Source organism: Cyanistes caeruleus, chromosome 4 (assembly GCF_971803275.1).
Source record: "Cyanistes caeruleus chromosome 4, bCyaCae1.hap1.1, whole genome shotgun sequence".
Lineage (NCBI taxonomy): Eukaryota > Metazoa > Chordata > Aves > Passeriformes > Paridae > Cyanistes > Cyanistes caeruleus.
Genome location: NC_141704.1, coordinates 8,910,225 through 8,932,169, shown reverse-complemented (window position 1 = coordinate 8,932,169; position 21,945 = coordinate 8,910,225). Strand labels below are relative to the sequence as shown.

At 38.0% G+C, this 21,945-nt stretch overlaps 1 protein-coding gene across 5 annotated transcripts in view; it reads right to left on the bottom strand.

Moving 5' to 3' along the window:
- SEMA3A (semaphorin 3A) overlaps positions 1-21,945 on the bottom strand; it is a 194,063-nt gene that overhangs the window by 141,406 nt on the left and 30,712 nt on the right. The window lies entirely within an intron of this gene.

Sequence of the window (21,945 nt, the reverse complement as noted above, 5' to 3'; positions counted from 1 at the left end):
CTCTGTATGGAATAAAATTTATAAAACTTTCAGTTCTTGAGTTAGAAAGCATCCCATATCTGAGTTCTCTGACAATTATATATCAAAATGTGTTAGACTCTGTAAGGATACTGTCTGTGCATCATCCTTGGAAAATGCTAGACAACATTAGCACCTTGCCAGATCTCTCTGATGAAGGCAGTGAGATGATATCACCTGAAAGTCTCTCAGGTAAATAATTAAGATGACAAGACAGAAAATTCCTACTTGAGATGCAAATAGAATCTCATGGCAAAAGAAATTAGCAGCCCTCTGATCCAGTGGAGTGAAAAATATCAAAAAACTGGTATGTCCTATTTCTTCAGGTCAGTGAAAATCACTACTGCAAGTAAATGAAACTACTAGAAGAAAAAAAAGAATGTTTCAAAGTCTGAAAATTTGGTTAGGATTTCTGGCAAAAGGCAGAAGATTCTTCTTTTATTTTATTCTCTTTTTTTTTGTTTCTATCTCTCTCTAGTATCCAGGAGACATTGCAATATAATGCACTTGCAATATTTTTATCTTACTTTATAATATATATATTAGAATACACACATGCATATATACACTAGAAGGTACAGAGAGTACTGGGATATCTGATTAAAACTGATCCATGAACTATGGACATGATTTTAAAAATGTATAGTGTGGGGCAGAGATGAGAAGAACACATAACTTTTAAAGGATGAATGAACAATATTATTTTGATATGGTTTGTCTTTCAAAAGACAGTACTTTCAAAGGTGTTAAACATCCAACACTTCTGCTGACAAGCTACCTTTGAAAAACTGAGGTTCTGAGCTGCTTTAGAAATATCAAAGGGTATAGATAAAACTGAATATAATTTGAAATCAGTCAATCAAAGAATCTAAACTTCATTATCACTTTGTCCTGACTTTGCTTAGAAGAATGGTAAAGAAAGCTGCAGAGGTACAATGGCAGAGACAAAACTGAGCAGTAATTGGCAAGGAGTCAGGGATGTTCAGCTATAAAGGAACATGGTTACTTTACACCTTCTTCTATAACAAGGATTGGATCATGATGGTAGGGAGGCTATAAATAAAGGGAGGAAGAGCTGGTACAGATGTATTCTGGAACAGAATTGTGCAGGATACAGCTCCCATCCCCGTCAGAAATGCCCTTGTAACCTCTTGCTAGGCTCGAAACGATTCAGAGTGAATGTTGTCTCGATGCCTTCTTTCAGCTAGGTCTCTGGTCCTGTTTGGTTTGGAAATGTTCAATATACTGATGCTCTTTTATGATTACAGAAGAGAATTTAAAGACACAATTTGCTAGCAATAAATAAATACAGAAATTCTCAGTTTATTTTCCATCTTTATATAACAAGTGCTTTTTGTCAGCTTTCAATCTCTGTTGAATCTGATAGCATGCCTTACATTTTACTCCTTGTAATTAAAATAGACTGATCATTATTTTTTTTTTTTTAGTTTTGAGTTCATTTTGGCTTTTTTAGTTTCTGCCTGTTCATGACTTTAATAACTCAGGACTAATGTGGTTTTGTCCTTTCTGCATGTCTCCCAAGGAGTCACTGTATGACCTTGGCATGACCATTATTTCGACAGCATCTCAGCTCCCAGCCTACCTTAGGGCTGACTTGTTAAATGGACTGTCAGGTTTTCCACACAGAAACACTGTTTTCCATTGCACAGTGGCATCCAGCCTTCATGGGGCAATTTAATTTCTCCTATCATTCAAATAACAGCACAGAAGTATGTCAATGAGTGGAAAACTGACCGAAGCAAAATTAATATGATCTCTAAAAAGTATAACAGACACTCAGAGCATTGTCTTCCCTAACATCAATAAATTTTCTCCTCATACTAATCTACTTCTGCTTATAATATTATCTGTTTTGTGCTAGAGAGGTCTCCAAACTATTGCCTTGGCAACCAATAAACATTAATCCATGTGAGATTTTCCTCTTGAAATACTTTCTATATTCGAAACATTATGTAGGAGGTAAATTGCACTGGAACTGGAAAAGATGTGCCGATGATTTGATTCACGTTTTTTCTGGATTTTGCTACAAAATACAGTCCTAGATATTTCTTGTGTGAGAACAAATTTGCCAGCAGTCCAATGGAAAAGGCTCCACTGGCCATGCTTGGTTTAAATGTTGATCTGCCCCAGCAGACTTGCAGCATCCTGAGCAGTCTAACACAAGTCAGAGTGACACAACACAGCTCACTCCAGGCCTGAGGTAGCTTGTGTAACACCAGGTCCTACACTGCTTTATGTTACCATTCTTAATTTTCAGCTGTCACACACAGGTAATAGCTCAGTTTCAGGGGACCAAACCAAGTGCTGCGTTTAGCTGGCAAGTGAATGTGCAAAAATTGGCACTTGCATCATTCCCGTATGCTAAAGTACTTTACAGCTTGCATAGCTGTTGATGTATCACCTAAAAGATTTTGTCAGAAAGCCCAGGGAAGCAAACAGTGTCACACCTTGGGCTGTCTCTGCAGGTAAGACAAGCTCTTGGGGTTGAGCTCAGAAAGAGAAGGCATGTTGGAACACCAGCTACAACTAAAGATGGTGGCCTGGTTTGCAAGGCACCAAAATCAGTAGGAAAATTCTTACTGAATTCAATAGGCTTTAGATTACACCTCCAAAGAACAATACTGAGGACTTGAATCCTATCCAGAACCTCAAATGGACCAAGGCATAGGCACAACCAGTTCAAAGGACTGATCAAAGTCCACTGATGCTTTTCCAAAAGCTTGCAACAAATGTCACAGAAGGGAGGGCAGTAATTCAGGCAGGAGGTGACAGAGGTTTAGGATGCCTGTGATGAGGCCACATCTTAATGCTCTTGCACAAAGCACACTTGAAAGTCAAGATGCGTGGAGAATATTTTATTCATAAGTGCAAACACTTTCTAGCATTTGTCAATGTGAAACAACACATTGCTCGGGTCTCTGAAGACATGATGTGAACCATAATGTGTGTTATTTCAAAATAACACATAACTTGTCACTTATTATTACTGAAATAATCTGTATTTGAATGAATCAACAATGGCAATATGTACTTACAGCAAGGAAGGAGCAACTCTAGCACATGAGAAATTCTGTTTTTGTATTCCTTATGAAAAATAAATGAAACCTTCTGTAAATAATGACCATTGTTCCAGACTTACCTCCTGAAGAAAGGTTAAGCCCCTCAGAATGAGTAGATGGTTTCCTTAACATTCAAATTCAACATGGGATTACCTTTTCAGAACTGTTTTCTATGCCTAGTAACACTCACATATTCATCTATGCCAGAGCCTAGAGGACTGCACAGCTTGTTTTGGAAAACAGTCATTCTTCTTGTGTGACACCTGGAAGTCCCCTGATAATCTATAATGTTCCAGTCGACTGATATGACAAACTATACCTGAAACCATAGATTAAAATAAAAATTAAAAAAAAAAAATGGGGGGGAGGAAAGAAAGAGAATGCACAAAGTGTTTAACACCAATCAAAATGAAATGGGAACTGCTTCTCCTCACCAGAAATGTAAGACAGACATATTTCTTCATATTGGAATGAATGTATGTGTGTAACAAACTTGAATAATTTTGCAGGCTTTATATCCAGAGAATTGCATAACATTAAAAAGACATGTAAGGGAAAATTTTTGAGGAGGAAAATTGTCAGCTTTTGCATTTTATATGTAGTGGCATTATCACTTAAAGAATCTTAAAGACGGTAGGAAAAGTGACCTTTTTAACTAAAACCACAATTTTTTTCCTCCCCCTATAAGGGATAGATTCCTAAAGACATTCACTTCTCAGTGGCAAAAACAATGCAGTCAAAAAGGCATCAGACAACAAGTGTAACTCAAGTTGCTAAAATAACTAAATTTCTTCAATTTGTGCAATTAATCTGATTATACTATTTAGGAATTTTTGAAGATTATTTTTTTTTAACACCATTTTATTTTTTTTTAGTTTCTTTATACCAGAAAGCAAGAGTAAGTTATTTTAGATGTTTGTCTGAGCCTTGAACTAAATAATTCTGTTATTTATCAGTTGCACTACTTGTTCTGAAAAGTCCGGATAGAATTTCATTGCGCAAAAGCACAGTCCTTGCCTTCAAAACACCCACAATGTCACTGAAAATAAAACAATGTACAAAAAGCCTGGACAGATTAGAAGCTGAGGCACAGGGATATCGTCTGACATTACTTAAAATGTTTGAGTAAGATCCTGGAACTGAAGAACCTCTATCCATTCACACATTTAGCCGCAAGACCAATCTTCCTCGCCTTATTAACATCCTTGAAATGTGAAGGTGAACACACATCTCAACTTATCAATGTCTTAAAAGATTTATTCTTTAAAAGTAGAGCAATTTTTCTGTTAAGAAAACTATAACCAGTAACAATACCCATTTTTAAAATAACATATTAAATTATATCAAAGAGTCAGACATAATTTTTTAATGCTGTTTTAGCTGCAATAAATGTTGAGAACTGTGTTTTGACATTAACACATAGCTGAATGTGTCAAGCTGGTTTGGAGCTTCACAACTCACATAGGAGCTTTACAAAGCACTGTTTCTCTGTGACAACATGGTTTCATAGCAGAAATAAGGAAAGCTGAGAAAAGTAAGGATTTTTTTTTTTTGTCTCAAGGGAAATTACAATATTCCAACATCTGTTTTCAAATTAAGTCAAACAGTCAAAATGCTGCATTTCTCAGAGTGACAACTTAGGAAAAAGAATCCAGGAATGTGAGACTTTCCGTTTTTATCATTTTATCTATGTTTGCTCTGGTCAGGGTGTCCAACTTCCTTAAGCTGTAAGGGGGAAAAACGCACTCCACAGTTCAGCTGTGGCCAAGTCATATCCCAAAAAGCCTGGAAATGCTTCAGGGTGTGTCCTGTCTCACATGGCACCCTCTGACACTGAACTGTACCTTATACAAATGATAAACCTGCCTCATCCCTGACTTGGACCTCTTGGCCAGGATTTGAGACAGAGATACATGTTTTTCACTATCCTGCTATCATATAATCCTTATGCTGATTTCTGAGCACTCTCAAAGATTTTAATGAGGGTTAACTGTCCTGTTCAGAAAAGAATGGGCAAGAAAGCAGGAAAACCACATGAACCTTTTACAAACCTTCCTGCTACCCTGAACACACAGAGGTTAATGTCAGATAAATATAATATTATGTGTCTTATTATCAGCACCACAGTACAAAGTAATGTTTTCATTTGGATAGAACTGGTGGAAAATTTGGATTAAACGGAAACTACCTTTTTCACTGACAATTCATTTTGATGAAAAATGCCTGCCTAATCCTTGTAATACATTACCAGACAGTCCCATAAGGCAAATTCTCTGCCAGTTTGCTTCACTGCTTTGCCATTGCAGCTCCAACTTATCTGCCAGCTCTGATGTGGGGAGCCAGTTGTGGTGGTAAACAGTGTGAACTGGTCACTCACTTGTTTCACACACACCACAGATCAATTCCTCTATGATAGTGCTTTTCCATTTACCACATATGCTGAACTGCATTTGACCTGGTGGTGAAAGGTTTCATTTACCATTACAGGCACTTCAGCTGTGCAGTCTCCAGTCTGTATGCTGATTTATGGATGGATGGATTTGCATATGGCAAACATCCACACAGCTTTATAAATTCACATTTATGCCAATAAATGTAAGGTCAGGGCTACGATCCTAGTATGAGTAATGTTTTTATTAGAAATAGCTCTCCTTGGGATTTTTGTTGTTGTGGCTTTTGTTTTGTACTGTTTTTTTTTCAATGCACGTAAGGATAACATTGCACTACAAATCCAGTTTAAGACATATGGACACTGCTGAAGAAAACAACTCTTTATTTCTTATTACTCTTTCTTCCCTTATTTCCTTTTCTTTCTTGATTTTTCTTTTCTTTCTTTGGTCTTGCAATTGTTCTTTAGCAGGTGTACATGGAGATCATCTTGTCTCTAGGTGCAGTACTGAGCACAAATCTTGAACTTATGGCAAAATGTCCACGCTGATCTTGGAGACGGGAACATCAGAACAGGGATATCCATCCAGGCCAAAAGTCAGCCTCATGAGGAAGCCACCCTAATACCGAAGACCAGCCACAGATGATTAAGGAAAGAACACGAGGACAAGAGAAGATGTAATTCCTGGCAGCCCTTATGTCAAAGCTAGAGAAAATTGTGCTGGGTTTTCAGGTGGGGGGGTTTTAGTTCTGTTTAGGTTTGTTACTGCTTTTTTTGGGGCTTGGACTTTTTTTGTTTGTTTGTTTCTTGGTTTGGTTTGTTTTTTGTTTTTTGGTTTTTTGGGTTTTTTTTGAGGGGGTGGTTTAATAGCATTTGATCTCCATTTCTGTCTTAATTAACTGCCTACTGCACAAGGCTCATGGTTGGGTGGCTACAGTATCAACACTGCTAACACCCCTTATAAATACTAAAATGCCCGGTCTCCAGAAAATTTTACAGCAAGCAAGCTGTCAGTCTTGCCACAACGTATCTTCAACTAACATTAACACTGCCTCGATGAAACATCTTGACAAATATTCATTCAGTCTTTGTTTCCTGGTATGAGCAAAGATCCACCTCCCACCCACATTCTGTAGCAGATTTAGGAATGCAAGACCTTTCATGCTTAAATCATTCACTATGCAACGCACACGTTTATACCCACTGAAACACAAAACACATCATTCATTATTTTGAAACTTAATTATGAACTAGACATTTACATTGAGGAGGAGCTAAAAATAACTTGCAGCCGGGTGTGGTGTAATTTTGCACTGTCTGTGGATCTGGGCCAAGTATGGGTGTGTAAATAACTTCATATTTGTATACATTATGTAGGTAAATGTATGCATGCACCTAAGGATATTTCCACAGTTCAGAATTTGGTAAGTTTCTTCCCTCTGCTTGGCACCACAGAGGGATAGACTGAGCCTATCCAGACCCGAAAAAATCCCTTTGCAAGAGCAATGAAGTGGAAGAGAGCTTCTGGTCTCAGTAGGACAAAACAGGAGAAGGAAGAAGTTTCCCTTGTTGCATTTAGACTTCACGTACCCTGGTGATGTGCTCCATCACCCCACTGGGCTGACAGTTTTGTACAGATGTCTGGCAGTCACATGTCCTTTAGTTATCATTTGAACAGGCTCAGGGGCTCCATTATAGCACATGGCCTTTTTTATTTACGAATCTCTTGTATGTATGGTAACATATAACGCAATTTTTGCCTTCCAACATCATCCATGGCCAGCATTAGGGAAGCATTAGGATGCCTTTGTTCCAAGACATCATAGACTTACTCATGAGCTACTTTGTGGGTTGTTCAGTGATTGCTAACATAATTTAAGTAACAGCTCCCATTAATTAAATTGATGCCCCTTGCAGCCTACTGAAGAACTTCACAGACAACTGTACCACAACCAGAGGTTGTATAAATGTGTTTCCTATTGGATTCTATGCCACAAATGGTTTCTGCTCCTATTTTTAATAGAAAACATTATTTTTGCTTCCTTCTTTAAATGTATATCTATCATAAAATGTGAAAAATTTTATTCCCTCACTACCCTCTACTGCATTTTAGACTTTCTGCATTTCTTTAACATGTGACACAGACCACAATAAATTTTAGGGTAATAGAAGTGTCTACACAAGTGGCTACATCTGAGTGGCTGCAATTTGAGATTCCTCTTGCTGTTTTGCGAAGAGACTGAGAGCCCATTGAGATGTCTGGGGTGAGGGAGCACATGGCCCCGTGCTCGCTGTCCCACTTTGTCAGACTGATGTTTGAAAAGGAGCAGGGATTCCTTGCTCAGTTGCTAGTGTTAGCTATTTGGAGTGGCAGGAAAGCAGCTCTGGAGTCTCCTGCTGTGGGGAGATCTCCCGGGCTCTCTCCAACCAGCTCATGTGAGAAGCAGTCAGAGCAACTTTCACTCAAAGTGCCTGAAGTCATAGCAACAATAAATAAGTAATACTCCAGTAAAGGATAGTTTCCAAAATGCTGTGCCCTTTTTTGATGGATTGAGAATGGTTATTGAAACAGAACTGCTGCATTCCATATTCCAATATTGTGGTAATACTTTATCAAAAGTTACTGTGCTTGAATCAGCAGAACTGCCTAACGTGTGCTCCATGTACAGTCACACAGAGGGTCTAATGGAAAAACCTGTTAATAGGGAAAATGGAACAGAGCTTGAATAAGAGATGACATTCCTTTCCTCAAAAACTCAGTTTAAAATTGCCTGGCCATTAAAAAAAATCAGATCACATTTCATATTAATACTCAAATATCTACCAGACTAAGGGCCTTTCATAGTGACTTTAACTGATACTGCATCCCACCGGACACGACGACACAAAGAAGCACAGCAAGGCAGGGAATGCTCCTCTTGTGGTAGAGCACAGAGGAAACATGGGATAAGACAGATCAAGAGGAATTATTACTGAATGAAAACTTTCATTTGAGTAGAACTACATTTTGAACAGTTTTTTGCATAATTTCTTCCCATTAAATGGGCAGAGCTCAAAAATTTCAAGTGATCCCTACAATTGCTTAGGTTCATTTGTTGATTATTTTCTAAGTGAAGAATAACTTGCATTGCCTCTCCAAAGGGCACTTCACACCACAAGTACCAGGTACATTGAAATCAAAAGGACTACTCAAGTGAGCAGGAGTTTGTTAGATCAGTCCTTTTTTGTTGTTGTTTTCAATGACCTGGTAAATACCAAGACAAATTTCATTACAGGAATATTATGTGATAGAGCAAGTCCCAGAGCCTTTGAATAACTGCCCTTTTTAAATCTAGTGAACTAAATTGCATTTAACTTTGTAGGTTTTTTTGGAACAGTGTAACCAGACCAAATTAGTGCACAGAAGCTTTGTGAGAAAGAGTGTGTTGTAAATGATTACAGGGGTAACATAAATTATTTTCTGAAATATGGAGATTGAATGAAATTAATCATGGTATTTTGAGTAAGTAGATAGAGACCATGAAACAGTACCAGGGAAATTATATTGGTAAACTACAGCAACAATCCCAAGCTATCTCATTATTAAGGGGTAGGTACATAACCCATATCAATTTTGGAGGTGAAATTTACATTGGAAACTTTTCTAGTCCTTGTGCCTGTCTAATCACAGGTTTTGAAGCTGCTTCAGGCATAAAGGGTTTAGTAAATCATTGTCTCTCCATATACACACATGCCAATTCTATCTAAGCAGATATGAGGCACAATAAAATATGCAGAAAACTGTTTGACTCTGAGCCTATTAAGATATTGTTTTACTCTGTGTTCCTCATTTTTCTACTGTTTACTTTTACTTTTTTTCCTTTTTGGATACATGAACAATTGTGTATTTTGAAGGACATGTTTGGTTTTAAACTACAACATTCAGCTTTATCTAGCTGAGCATGTCCTGAATTACAGCAGCAGAACAGAACAGTGAAATGCTGGGCAGTTTGTAAGGAAGATTAAAGTAATGATTTTCTTGGGTGCCTCCTGGGTCAGATACTGACAAAATACAGAATAATACTCAAATCCTTTACATTTCTTTCACTCCTATCACACACATCTGCCAGATTTTCAATGAAGGTCTACATCTGCTTACTGCTTAGATCTTGTGGCTTTTTCCCTTCCCCCCCCTTCATTGGGGGAGAAGGAAGAGTGGCTTTTTTAGCTTATTTTTTATGAAATATTAAAAGAAGCAGAAAATGTACAGTACTTGGAGACCTGATATTGCTTTTTAAGATTCATTTTCCCCAAGTGGTCATTATTAGAGTGGATCAATTTAAGGTGTGGGAGTTTCCATACCAGTGAATAGGTTAAAGTTTTATGGTGCTGCTTTTCACAGTACTTTGAAATGCAATGATCTTTGCCAGGAGCTAGCTAGAGAATTATTTACATATCCCCCTTCCTACCTCAGCTGACCATTCACATGCAAATGGAAACTTTGACAGCTCCTCCACACATTTGTGAAACCCAATGATCTGTCCATTTTTCAACTCAGAATGAAAGATATGACAGTGCCTTAGAATAAAGGCCTGCCAGACTCTAGATTAGTTTCTTATTCTGCAATACCGAATATGAAAAAAAATTCAACTTTATTGGAATGGAAAGTTTGGGGAGCACAGTGAATGCCTATTAGACATAAAATAAGTATTGATTTCTTAGTCACCATCTGGGGGACAGTAACTTTAAAACATATTTAAAAAGTATAACTGACTTAAGCTCTTGGTGTTTCCTCCTGTGGTCACCCAGAACCCAGAAAATAACTCAGCCCCTCAAAACCTGATTTTTAGAATAGGCTCAAGTCATTGCACTGTGGGCACCATGACATGAGAGGAGGAAAATGAAAAGCAGACATTTAAGCTGGCCCTGCCAGTTAAACCCTGTGTTTGTAGAAACTTGACTTCTACTACTGAGCACAGTGGGCTGTAGAACAGTTCAGAAGCAGGTCCATGGTCTGGCCCTGCACATGCAACAATTGCCTCTTAAACCCCATTGTCCAAGAGATCTGACTGGGCAGTTCAGCTCAGGACAAAACTGTACTTTCATGTTGATTATTAAAAATCCTCGCTATTCAACCCTCTCACCAATTGATACTTTTAAAGGGAAACTTGTCTTAAGACTTAAAGTCTTTTCTGGGGTGCTCTCAGTATCTTATAACCAGAAACAAGTACATATTTCCTTGTCTAGAAAGCTGTATTTCACCCCTTCTCATACAATTTACATACACTGATCACTTCCATATGTCTGGCATAAGGTAAAATAGTTTCTATGCATAGTAATGGGGGTGAACCTACAGTGAAACAAAATTCAGTATTTATCATATTCCTACATACTGGCAGAAAAAAATTTAAGAGTGGCAGTTATGAGAAACAACCTTAAGGGGCTGTTTATGGTCTCAGCTATGGAAATTGTATTAAAAAACTACAAGCTGCATTGCTCAGACATGTCCTCATTCTCTTTGGTAAAATGTCAATTAGCAGAATCAGGGGTCTAAACATGCAGCACTGCAGTCACATTTAGGATGTTACATTTGGTTTACACCAGAACAGTTCATGACTGCTTAAAATTTCTAACATAGAATAGTAATACACATGACACTTGACATTTGTCTCTCTGAAAACATATGAAAAAGTTTTTTGACACCAGTAAACAGGACCTTTTCCATTCCTCTCAGCTGGTCAGCTTGCCAGCCTCAAGAATTGAACTTGGCTCTTCTAGCACCTGCAAAACTGTAAGAAAACCAGGTAGCACGTGTTCAAGTAAGACACCATAGTTTAACATGTTAAACTACAAACTTGTGTATGAAGTTAAAAAGTCATCAAAATCACACAAAAACTTGCATTTTCCTTGTATTTCTTAATTAATGGCATGAAAATGGTTAGCTTATTATGGAAAAAGAATGCTATTGAAAACAACAATTACATCATGTAAGTGGCATGAGGAAGTATAAAAGCAAAGAAAAACATTCCTTGAGATAATTCACTGAAGATAATATTTAAATGCTGCATTTAAGGTATGTGGAATATAAGAAACACCGATTTTATTTTCATAGGCCAGGGTGACAAAGGGATCAGGTGCTTTCCTACTTTTTTTAGGAATGAGGATGTGAATCTTTCTAAGATGCAAAATTCTACATATGAATTTATTGCAGCAGTTTATCCTCATTATTAGGTTTGAACTAGGGCTGTCAAGAAACAGTTTTCCAGTGAGTGAGTCACAAATGATAGGCAATTATAACTGACTCAGCTGATTACTGAATACTTCCCCAAGTGTCTAGGAAAGGTTGCCCTCATCCTGGAGAAGGCTGGGGAACATTTGGGGCATGGAAAGTCAGAAAAAAAGAATATGTGCCCAAAGAAAGCAAAGGTTTTTGTCCAGAATCTCTTGGATTCTTAGACTCATTCTTGGAATGAGCCAGGGAGTGTTTAGCACCAGTGGCTTGGAAAGGTATGTTCAGACTGAGTAGAAAGGGAGAAATTGCCCCAAGTTTTAGTTGGTTTTTAGAAGTTTTAGTTTTGTCTGATAAGCACAAGAAAAAAAACCAAAACACTTTTTAGTCCCTCTGAATTTTAAAATATGACTATCAGCCATGATAATAAAGAAACAAACCCTAGCTTAAACTCAGAGAAATTGGCCAGAATCTCACAAGTACTCACACACCATGGGTAGACAATACTGTAAAGATGAAACACAAAGGCTCTTCTCCAGAGCCATCTGTAATCACCCTCACAGTGTGTTCAGTTTGAAATAGAAGTGGATACTCCAAAAAAAAATTTTGGAAGGGCTCCTGTCTAAAATTATATGGAATATCCAAATGGAATTAAAATGCTTTTTGGATAATAGGGATGTGTTTCATGTCACAGGCATACACAGCTGTGAATATTACCATTATAATCACTTTAAGAGTCTTTCTGTGTTGATCAAAAATAAGTTCTGACTGAACTTTGAATACACACCTTAATGGGATTATTCTGAGTGTGGGATACAGCTCTGAATAAGCATGGCAATTCTCTGACCTCCAGCAATTCCTCATGAAATCACTTAATACCACTTTACAGGTGAAGAAACAGACAAAGAGCCAAGGAATTAATAGGATTTCACATTTATGGTACTTTCTTTGATTCTCTTTACAGTACAGAGTTCCTGTGTATCATCAGCTGTGGTACTGGCTTTCTGCTAATGTCTAACCTCCATTTGTAGGTAATGTAGGTGAGATTAACAAAACTTTCCTGATTTATGACTATTGTCCAATAGCAAAGTGAGTCACAATGCAGTTTTAAAGAATGATAAAACATAAAATTGTAAAAGGATGCAAGAAAAAGAAGTTGAATATCCAGTAGTTTCCCATTACAGATAAGAAAAAAAAGTCTGAACAATTAGTATTAGAAATGTATGTAATTTTTGATCTCAATACTACAGGCTCCAGAGAAAAGCAAAATTTTCAACATATAATATTGTTGTTAATACTTTACTTCATAAAACTCCTTTAAAATGAGCTATGAAAATAGCTTCAATTTTAACAAATTCCTGAATCTTTTCACTTGAGATGAAATCTTGCTTGCCAACTTGTTGCAGGTCAGTTTTTTACGGCTAGAGAACAAACATCTAGGGATACACATTTGGAACAAAAACATGGACTGATGTTTGCCATACTGATAACCCAACAGCCAACACCCTGGAATACTGCTTTGCTGATGTTTGTGACCTTGCAGAGAAGTGCCAACTAGAGCTCCTTGAAAATGCTACCACACCTTCCTGTACAACTAAATATATATTTGGTCTGGTTGGGTGGACTCTTGTCACTTCTTGGAAGAGCAGCAATTCAGAATGAAGCTATTTCCTAACTATGCAATTTGCAGGTACCTCAGGAACGCATTTGTGATGCTGTCTACAAGGCCATCAGCCCAAGAAGTTTTGATAGAGTCATTCATCTGCTTTAGTAGAAGTGCATATAGGGGAAAATGCAATCTTGAAGATAAAATTGTTTTTCCCAGATTCCCAGACATCATTTCTGCTGTCCCTCCTATCACTTGACAGGAACTGGATTTATCACATGGGCCTAGGAGGATTGAGACCTTGGAAAGGACCTGGTGTGGAGGGGAGACAAAGTTGGCCTGAATATACTACAGAGCAACACTAGTCCTTACTGATATGACCTTTGTCGTGCTTTGAGAAAAAGAGCTTCCTTAGGAGTCAGAACCATTTCAGACCACACATTCAGTAATGAAAGTAATGAAGTTCCAGGAAATCCATTAAAAAAGTCAAAGTAATATTAACACCTTGAAAACACCACTTCATCTTAAGGGACCTCATTCTGTACCTTGGCTACACATGGGATCTGTGTATAGCAAAGGAGAGTTATTGCCATTCCAGCATCAGCTGGAGATGAAAGCTGTACCCTGCACTCTCTGCAGCTCTTTCAGATGCCTGTGAGCTGCATTTATCATGATTCCTCTAGAAAAGGCCACCAACCCATCCCCCTTGAAAATCCTCCAAATCCTTTAAATTATCTCACCAAGCTTTTTTGTGTCATTTTCTCATACAAGGCTGGAATTTCAAAAGCAGCCAAGAGGGGCCGTCAGAGCTAACATGAGCTTTGCTTCATTAGACTGAGGTGTAAAGGAGAGCTTTCTTTTTCCTCCTTCCACAAGTTAGATGAAAGCAAATAACTACTTCATTCCTCAGATTGTTCCCTGCAAGATCCAACTTTGCATGAAAATATTTATAAGAGATGAGAATTTTATTTGACTGCTCGCTTCTAAAGTTTCTGCAACATCCAGCTGGAGAGATAAGCAGGCAGCCCAATAAATGTCAAACAACTTTAAAACATTAGAAGAATGGCAAAAACTTCTGACTTTACTGTGTTTGGCTATCAAACAGCAAAGGATGAAAACTGGACGTGACACAGAGTAGAGTAGTGCTCACACATTTCACAGATTGCTGTAGATATGTCTATTTCAAGGGGGATCTGTAATCCCCAAAGGGAGAAAAGAATCCCTCAAACTGTAGATCTATTTAGCATTTTTAGGAATTAATAAATTAGGTTTCATCCCACTCTCACTATTGAAATAGTTCAGCTGAAAAAGTGTAGACTTGGGGTCATGACACCTGTCCTTTGAATTGCACACATACGCACGGATTTTTATTTGCAAACTACGCTCCATGAAATTGAATCTTGAATATGTTTTTCTCTTTAAAGTGCAGAAACATTCAGAAGGCAATTGAGCTGGCCAGGGGACAGCTTATTGAAATCTCTAAATGATTAAGCCATTAAATCAGTAAAGCTCTGCAGCCCCAGACAGTCACTTCCAGGATGTGTCACTGGATTTGGGATGAGCTTATTAAGGAGGAGAGACATGGAAAACGTGAGAAGTAAATTAGGTAATTGTTTTAAAATTATGAAAAATGTAGCAGTACTGTTTCTTTCTCTCCATACTATAAGTTTGGTGCAAATTTAGACAAGAGTCACAAGTGACCTCAAGATCACAGATACTGAGGTCATATGTATGTTTCATCAGCTTAATTTTCACACTGCTTTAAATACTTATTTAGGCAAAAAAAAAAATATTAAATTAGGAAGATTTGGATCAGAATACAGCCTACATTCTTCAATGGCACTTAATTAGTACCTTCTTTTGATACATTCCCAGTGAGAAAGAAACTAAATAAATGAACAAGGAGCTTAATTCCTGTTACAGTCAATGACAAGTGATGAGCATCCTTAAAATCTCATTCATTCTGCCTAACCCAAGATTAACTCTCTGGAGGTACATCTCCTTCCCCCTGACAGTGAAAAGAGCCTAAACTGACTGTGTCAGTCACAAAGAAAAAGACACCACAGAGAACCTCTTTTGGTGCTAGAGAAAGTTACAAGACTCTTAAGATTTCTGATGCTCTCAACAGCTGTAGCCATCCTTTTGTCTCTTGTATATTCAGACACTATCCCACTTGGAAAAAATAGGAGAAGTCAAGTAAAAGTATTACCCCACAGTTATTCTCACTATCCACAGCTGTTACTGGAAGAGAGCAGCTAACCTATATGAAGGCTGTATGTGGGAGGACCGAGAACTTGCAGACATTTCTGAAGGGAGCTTTAATCCTGCAAGGGAAGGAATTCGCTGAATTGCCCACCAGCACAGCAGCAGCAACAATTTTAACATGTAACCTCAGTTAACAAGAGCACCATAACAGGTTACAATACCTCCATTTAAAAGTTTAACATAGAGCTCCCAGGGTCCACCCCACACATTTGCTTAAAAATAAGTGTGTGGGAGCCTGAAAACAATTTTACCCTTTTTAAGCTTTCAAACAACTGGAAAATGTCACAACCATTGACACCACTTAGAAGGATTTGTTTTCTTCTCAGCTGCTTGGGCACTGCCTCAGGTGAAGGTGTGATTTTGCTTCAGATTGAACTGGGGTCAACTCAGGCTCCAGCTGATGTAGAAAATGTTGAAAATACTGGAACAACTTTGTATTGCAGGTGCTTCCATTGTTGTGTTCCAGGTATGCTCATGAGGGAAAAGTCTGTGGGCCAGAGGAAGTAAATAAAGAAGATTCTCTAGCAGCAGCTGTGGGCATTAAAGGCCATATGCAGAATCAGTGATAAAGCAAACCAAAATCATATTAAAAGGATCACAGTATAGCAATACATTAAATTAAAACTGAAAAACACTTCCAAGAAAAAGAATGAATTAAAAATACCAGTCATTTCATGGTTTCTTTTCAGGTTGGAACTCCATGGAAATGCTTTCTGTGCATGCAGACTCGTATGCAGGAGAGATCATTATTAAAAAAAACAAAAACATTTGCATTGTAACAACCTGCTATGAATGGGTTTCTTATTTTAAATACTGCTTTGCTAGATGTTACGGAATAAGTATACACCTGAAACAACCCTAAGCAAATAGATAGGTACCTCAGTTCTGATCAAAAGCTTTAAGAACAGAAGGAAATTTTAAGGCAGATTTCACATATCAGAAGATTCACTGAGCTCAGTGTAACTATGGAAATTTAAATTCCCCACTAGGTCATAGTTTTAAAGATGTTGATGCAAACTATACAAGGAAGTGCTGCACACCTTGTCTGCAGCAAAAAAGTAGAGTTTCCATGGCTGTCAATACAGCACCTTCCATGAATAATTCAGTCATTTGCAAACCATACAGTAAAAATAATTATAGAGAACTCCAGCTTTGCAGAAAAGGGAGGCTCTGTAATTCAGAAACCACTTTTTCCACTGGAATTAAAGGGGAAAGTTGGAAATGCAAAATGAGAATGTTGAGGTAGGTTTTCACCCTCCTTGTTCCAATTACACTGCCTGTCTCAGGCCCTAATTAGCTAGCTGAAAATTTCCCTATATAGGCAAGATCTGAGCTTAGGCACTTCCTTCATCAGCCTCTCCCTCGTGTCAGCCTGTGAGGCAGTCAGAGCCTGGCAGGGTGCAGGATAGTCCTACCATCTCCCTGAGAGGTCCCAGGGCTTGGGAAGACCCCAATCAACCAGCAACAGAAAGACCAACACACAGATCTTCCCTGAAAGACTCGTTTTTGGGAAAAAAAAAAAAAAAAGCTGAAGTGGCTGTGGATGCATCTGGTACCTTCACTGTCCTGCAGCCTCCTGTACTGACTGGACTGTGAGGTCTGAGAGCGCTGGAGCTGTGCAGAAATTTTGTCACGAACAGTGGAAGGTAGAGATACAAATGTCCCTGATTTACTTTCCTTCACTACAGAAGTCCTCTTAAGTCAGGGCTGCTCTCTCCCTTTCAGGCATGTCCGAAAGGCTTTGCCCTCAGACAGTACTCTTACAAGATAGTTTAAGAAAAGGTTTTTAAGCAGATACCTTGAAATCTGAGACAAACTCCAATACTGGTCCCAGCTCAAGAGAAACAGGCTCCCTTGCCAATATTTCTCTCCCCATTTCCTTCTCTCACTTTGTCCTGCTTTCCCAATATTTGCAGAGGTATTGAATTGTGAGTTATAAAGTTTGAAGGAAAGGAAAAACCACAATCAAACCCACCAGCAGGTCATCAACTACAACCAGACTGAGTGAACAAACTAAAAGCCAGGTATCATATTTACATTAGCGTACATACAGGTAATTCAGTGTGGTGCCATTCCTCCCTCATCACCCCATGTGGGACAGATTGAAACAGACAAGTTTTGCCATTGCTTTCACTAGGGCCAGGATTTCATCTGGATAAAAATCCATGCTATAAAATTGTAAATCAACTGCACATCAAGGATGGAGTAGTTGTCACTATCACTGCAACTTTAAACAAGACACTTAGTTTTAATATGGCTTGAATTGAAGCCAGGGAGTAATAGAGCTAAATCTGTGTGCAATGCTTTTCCACTTACTTTTTTCTCAAGTAATATGTATCCAATTGAGCAACAATAACAAAGGAGAACCACACATGTACTCTTGCAAAACATACTTAGAGCATTTAGTAATTTTCAATAGAAAAATAAGACGTGACAGATGGATTTGAGAAAGTTGGGTTGACAAGATTTACTCATGTGGAGGCAAAAATCAGGGTTGCTTTATGAAAAAAATCTGCAAATCAAGGAATTGTTAATGGAAACTCTCATTTGGCTTATTAGTTTATATTTAAAGGGTACTATAGCTGGTCCCATCTCTGTTTGTGCTGTTACCACCCCATACAGAGGACAGCAAAAGAAAATACAAAACAATAAATGATACAAGAAATCCATCTGGACTTAAGGCTGTATTTATTGTTTTAAACTTTGCACACTCAACTTGATCACCATCTTTCTGAGAACTCTGCTCAATAGGAGTTTCCTGAACAGAATCTGTGACCTGGTGACACAATATAGAGACCTACAACCGACATCAGAATTGAAGACAATGAGATCAGAAAAAAACATAGCAAACAGAAAAGAAAAAAAAAAAAAAAAAGGCAAGAATAAAGCCCCCTACACTCTTTAAGGAAAGATTCTTTTACTTTTGATATATCAACAATGACATTTCTTGTTACTCTATAATAAGGACACAAAGGCTTTGAAGGACACAAGAAGGAGGAGCTCAGTGGTTGAAGAACTCAACTGAGCTTTCTGTTTTATGGCTGGTTTTACCACATTTAAGCTATGATTCAGCACTTAGTGGCTTCAATGAACTTTGGATCAGGCTTTAAATCATATTAATTCCTTTTGACTGAAATAAGGAGATGAGTATCATCTGAGTAAAACCTTTCCAATCCATGTACAAAGATGAAAATGCTTCGAAACTTTATAAAGTACAGAGCAAAACCCAGAAGCTACTGAACAGGAGCTCTACCACAGATTTCAGATGGACAAGGATTTTCCTACTGCTCTCCTCAAATTTCCTTTCTTTCATATGCCAGCAGAATCAAGGTGATGTAAACCAAATAACCAGAACTCTGCTTCACAATAAGCAGATTTCAGATCACAGATGCGGCCTTAACATATACATTTATACACTTTCTCTGCCATTTCCTATCCATACTATGCCCCATAGGATGCTTCTAATCTTCTGCAAGACTGAACAACAAGAAGTTAAGAGGAAGTAAGAACAGGAGCTCACCAAAACTTCTGTCCAGCAACTGGAGAAATGGCAGAACTAATACTAGGCCTTTGAAAGCAAGTGACCATAGGAAATCAAGGTCGGCAGGACTTAACCCTTCATGACTCATTTTGCCAAATTTTAAAGCAAATGCCTGAGCTTTTTAACTATGTTTGACATCTAATTAGTTGAGACAAACAAGAAGTCAAAATACATCCTTGATTTTTTTTTTAAATAAAGCACCAACAATTAGCTCCAAGGTATTTGTTTAGACAAACAAGCACGTGTCTTAAAAGAAAGCACAGTGATGGTCACAGAAAAGTGAAGTCACCTGGGTCATTCTTTCCACCCTGCATGTTTGGGGGTTCTTTGTCAATATCATGAGTTTATTTTACTCAACCACATCTCTTCATAGAGATGAGAAATGGGTAAGTAACTGAGTAGCTTCTTTTTCTACTTGCAAGCAGTTTAAACAGAGATGAATCACTTGGTATCACATAGTCACATGGCGGTGAAGTACATCCAGAGAGATAAGTATTAGCACGTGAGGTATTCTGTCAGTGCCTAAAAGACGTATTTTCAATACCCACAGCTTTTAAGGATGTTCCTACGCAAGGTGTTAACATTGATCTGTGCACTGAGTACTGTGCTGGAAACAAAATTTGTGTGGAAAAGAACCAGCTGATAAGGCTTAAGTCTTCCCTGACTAATAATGCTATCCCCATACCTGGGGATCAATGCAGCAGCAGCCTCCTATTGACCTGGCTAAGCATTTACACCGGTACTTAACATTAAACGTGAGCAGGCCAATCTGATTTTTAGAGTTACACATATTTGAAGTCAAATATATGAATCAAAGGCTACAGTGTGAATTCCTGTAAGTCTTCAGACTTCAACTTGCTTTGGATTAAGTACACATGTACTGTCTTCACTAGATAGGAAACAGGGTTGCTCACCATTTGAACTCATTTTTGCTGCACAACGATCCACCAAGTATAAAAGTTTTGATGTTCAGCTTCTTTCCTGTTTTATTCATATAGAACTCACCATATAGGAAAATTTGATATCTGATATTTTAAATGATGAAAATTAGACTCTTTATCCCAGCAAGAGCAGAACTGGAAAACAACCAATCGGCAGAGTAGCAAAATATTTTTTAAAGGGTCCACAGATACAGCACCAATGGGCTGGAAAAAACCCAAAAAAACCAAGAGAAAAATGAGAAAAGAAAAAAAGAAAACCACCATCAGTCACATTTGGCAAGTCTTTGAAATTAGTTTCTGTGCATTTAGCCAGTATGAGCAGGGGTAGCAGACTTGAGCCACAGATAAACTTTAAAAGGGTGAAAAAAAATAAACAACAATTAATTAGCCATTAAACCCCTTTACAGGTTATTTTTATAGCATTTATGCTTCTATACACTAATCTGAGTATCAGTAAAATTGTAGAAGTTTGGATGCAATTAAGAGTTTTTTAATGAGTTTTTGGCATGACATACAGTTATTGTGGCAGCTCTCTTTAGACTCAATTACTCAAAATAATCGATTTTGTGTTAAATACAATTTTTTTTTCTCATTAACAGACTCCAAACCCCTTAAATTGTTCTTTTCATTCATATATTTTCAAGTTTAAATACACACAAATATGCACATATGTGTTCTTTAAGAAAACCCCGCACATGCATTTATTTCACAGATCATCCAAGTTTTGCAGGTGCTTAATTCTTTATTTCATCTGGAGTGTGAAAATGACGCCTGCCCTGTATCAGAGAGGACTTTCCCCCCCTCTCAATTGCAGCATGACAAAGATGAAAAAAGAAGGGAAAACATATTTCTACTGGCAAGAGATGTACTGACACTAAGCTGTAAACTGAGATTGACATCTATGACCAGGCATGCACACACATGTTCTCTTTTTCCCCCTGTAGAAGCAGTGTGTTATTTCTCCTCTCTCCTTTCAGAACCGTAGCTGCAGCTCCTTCTCTCAGCCATCAATAATCTGAGAATTATGAGGAGGCAGCTCTTCAGAGAGATGTGTATGCACCTAGGTGTATAGCTCTCCGTTTAAAAAAACACTCTACAGCTCTTACATTTTCAACTTCTTTCCCAGTTGTACATTCTCCAGATTTGATGAATTCTTCTGAAAACGTACTTAGAGTGGAACTATGCTGATAAAGAGAAGAGCCTGCCTACTTCACTGTTCTCCTTTAATACTGGCACTATTATACAAAAGTTAATTACTGACAACTGCAGTGTGAGTGGCATTACACAATTTCAAACATAAACGTAATCTCACAGCTCTCTTTCTTCAGTTACACCTTCCCTGTGATCTCTAATGACACACATCAGACTACACCGAAAACAACCCCGGTTCAAATACATCGCACTGCATTAAACATCCATACGCAGCATTTTCTGGTGCCTAGCAGTCCTCACCTCCTTTTCTGGACTGATCTGTTCCTTTCAGTTTATAGTTTCTTGGCAAACCCACCATCTACTGCTTATGTTAGGCATCTGATTGTCAGATTTGTACAAACTGAATATTCATGACTTGAAAATTAACCACTTCATGACTAAAATATAAAATAAAAAAAAAATAAAAATAAAATCTATATAAATCTTTATCCATTCCAGATCTGGAATTGTGGTTGCATTGCATGCCCAGCACGAGGGAGGTGAGCTGGGCGGCCACACGCGACTCATCGTTTTGAAGAGTAAAGTCCGGTGAAATAGCACAAGACTGCAAAATGCTCTAACAGTGATCGGCACGATCCGGAGTCCTCGTCTGCAATCGCAACTAACTCTTCTTTGTCTGGGTTTAAACTGCTTGGAACGGCAGAACGGAGGGGCTTTTTAAGTAAATGTTTTCAGAAATTTCTCT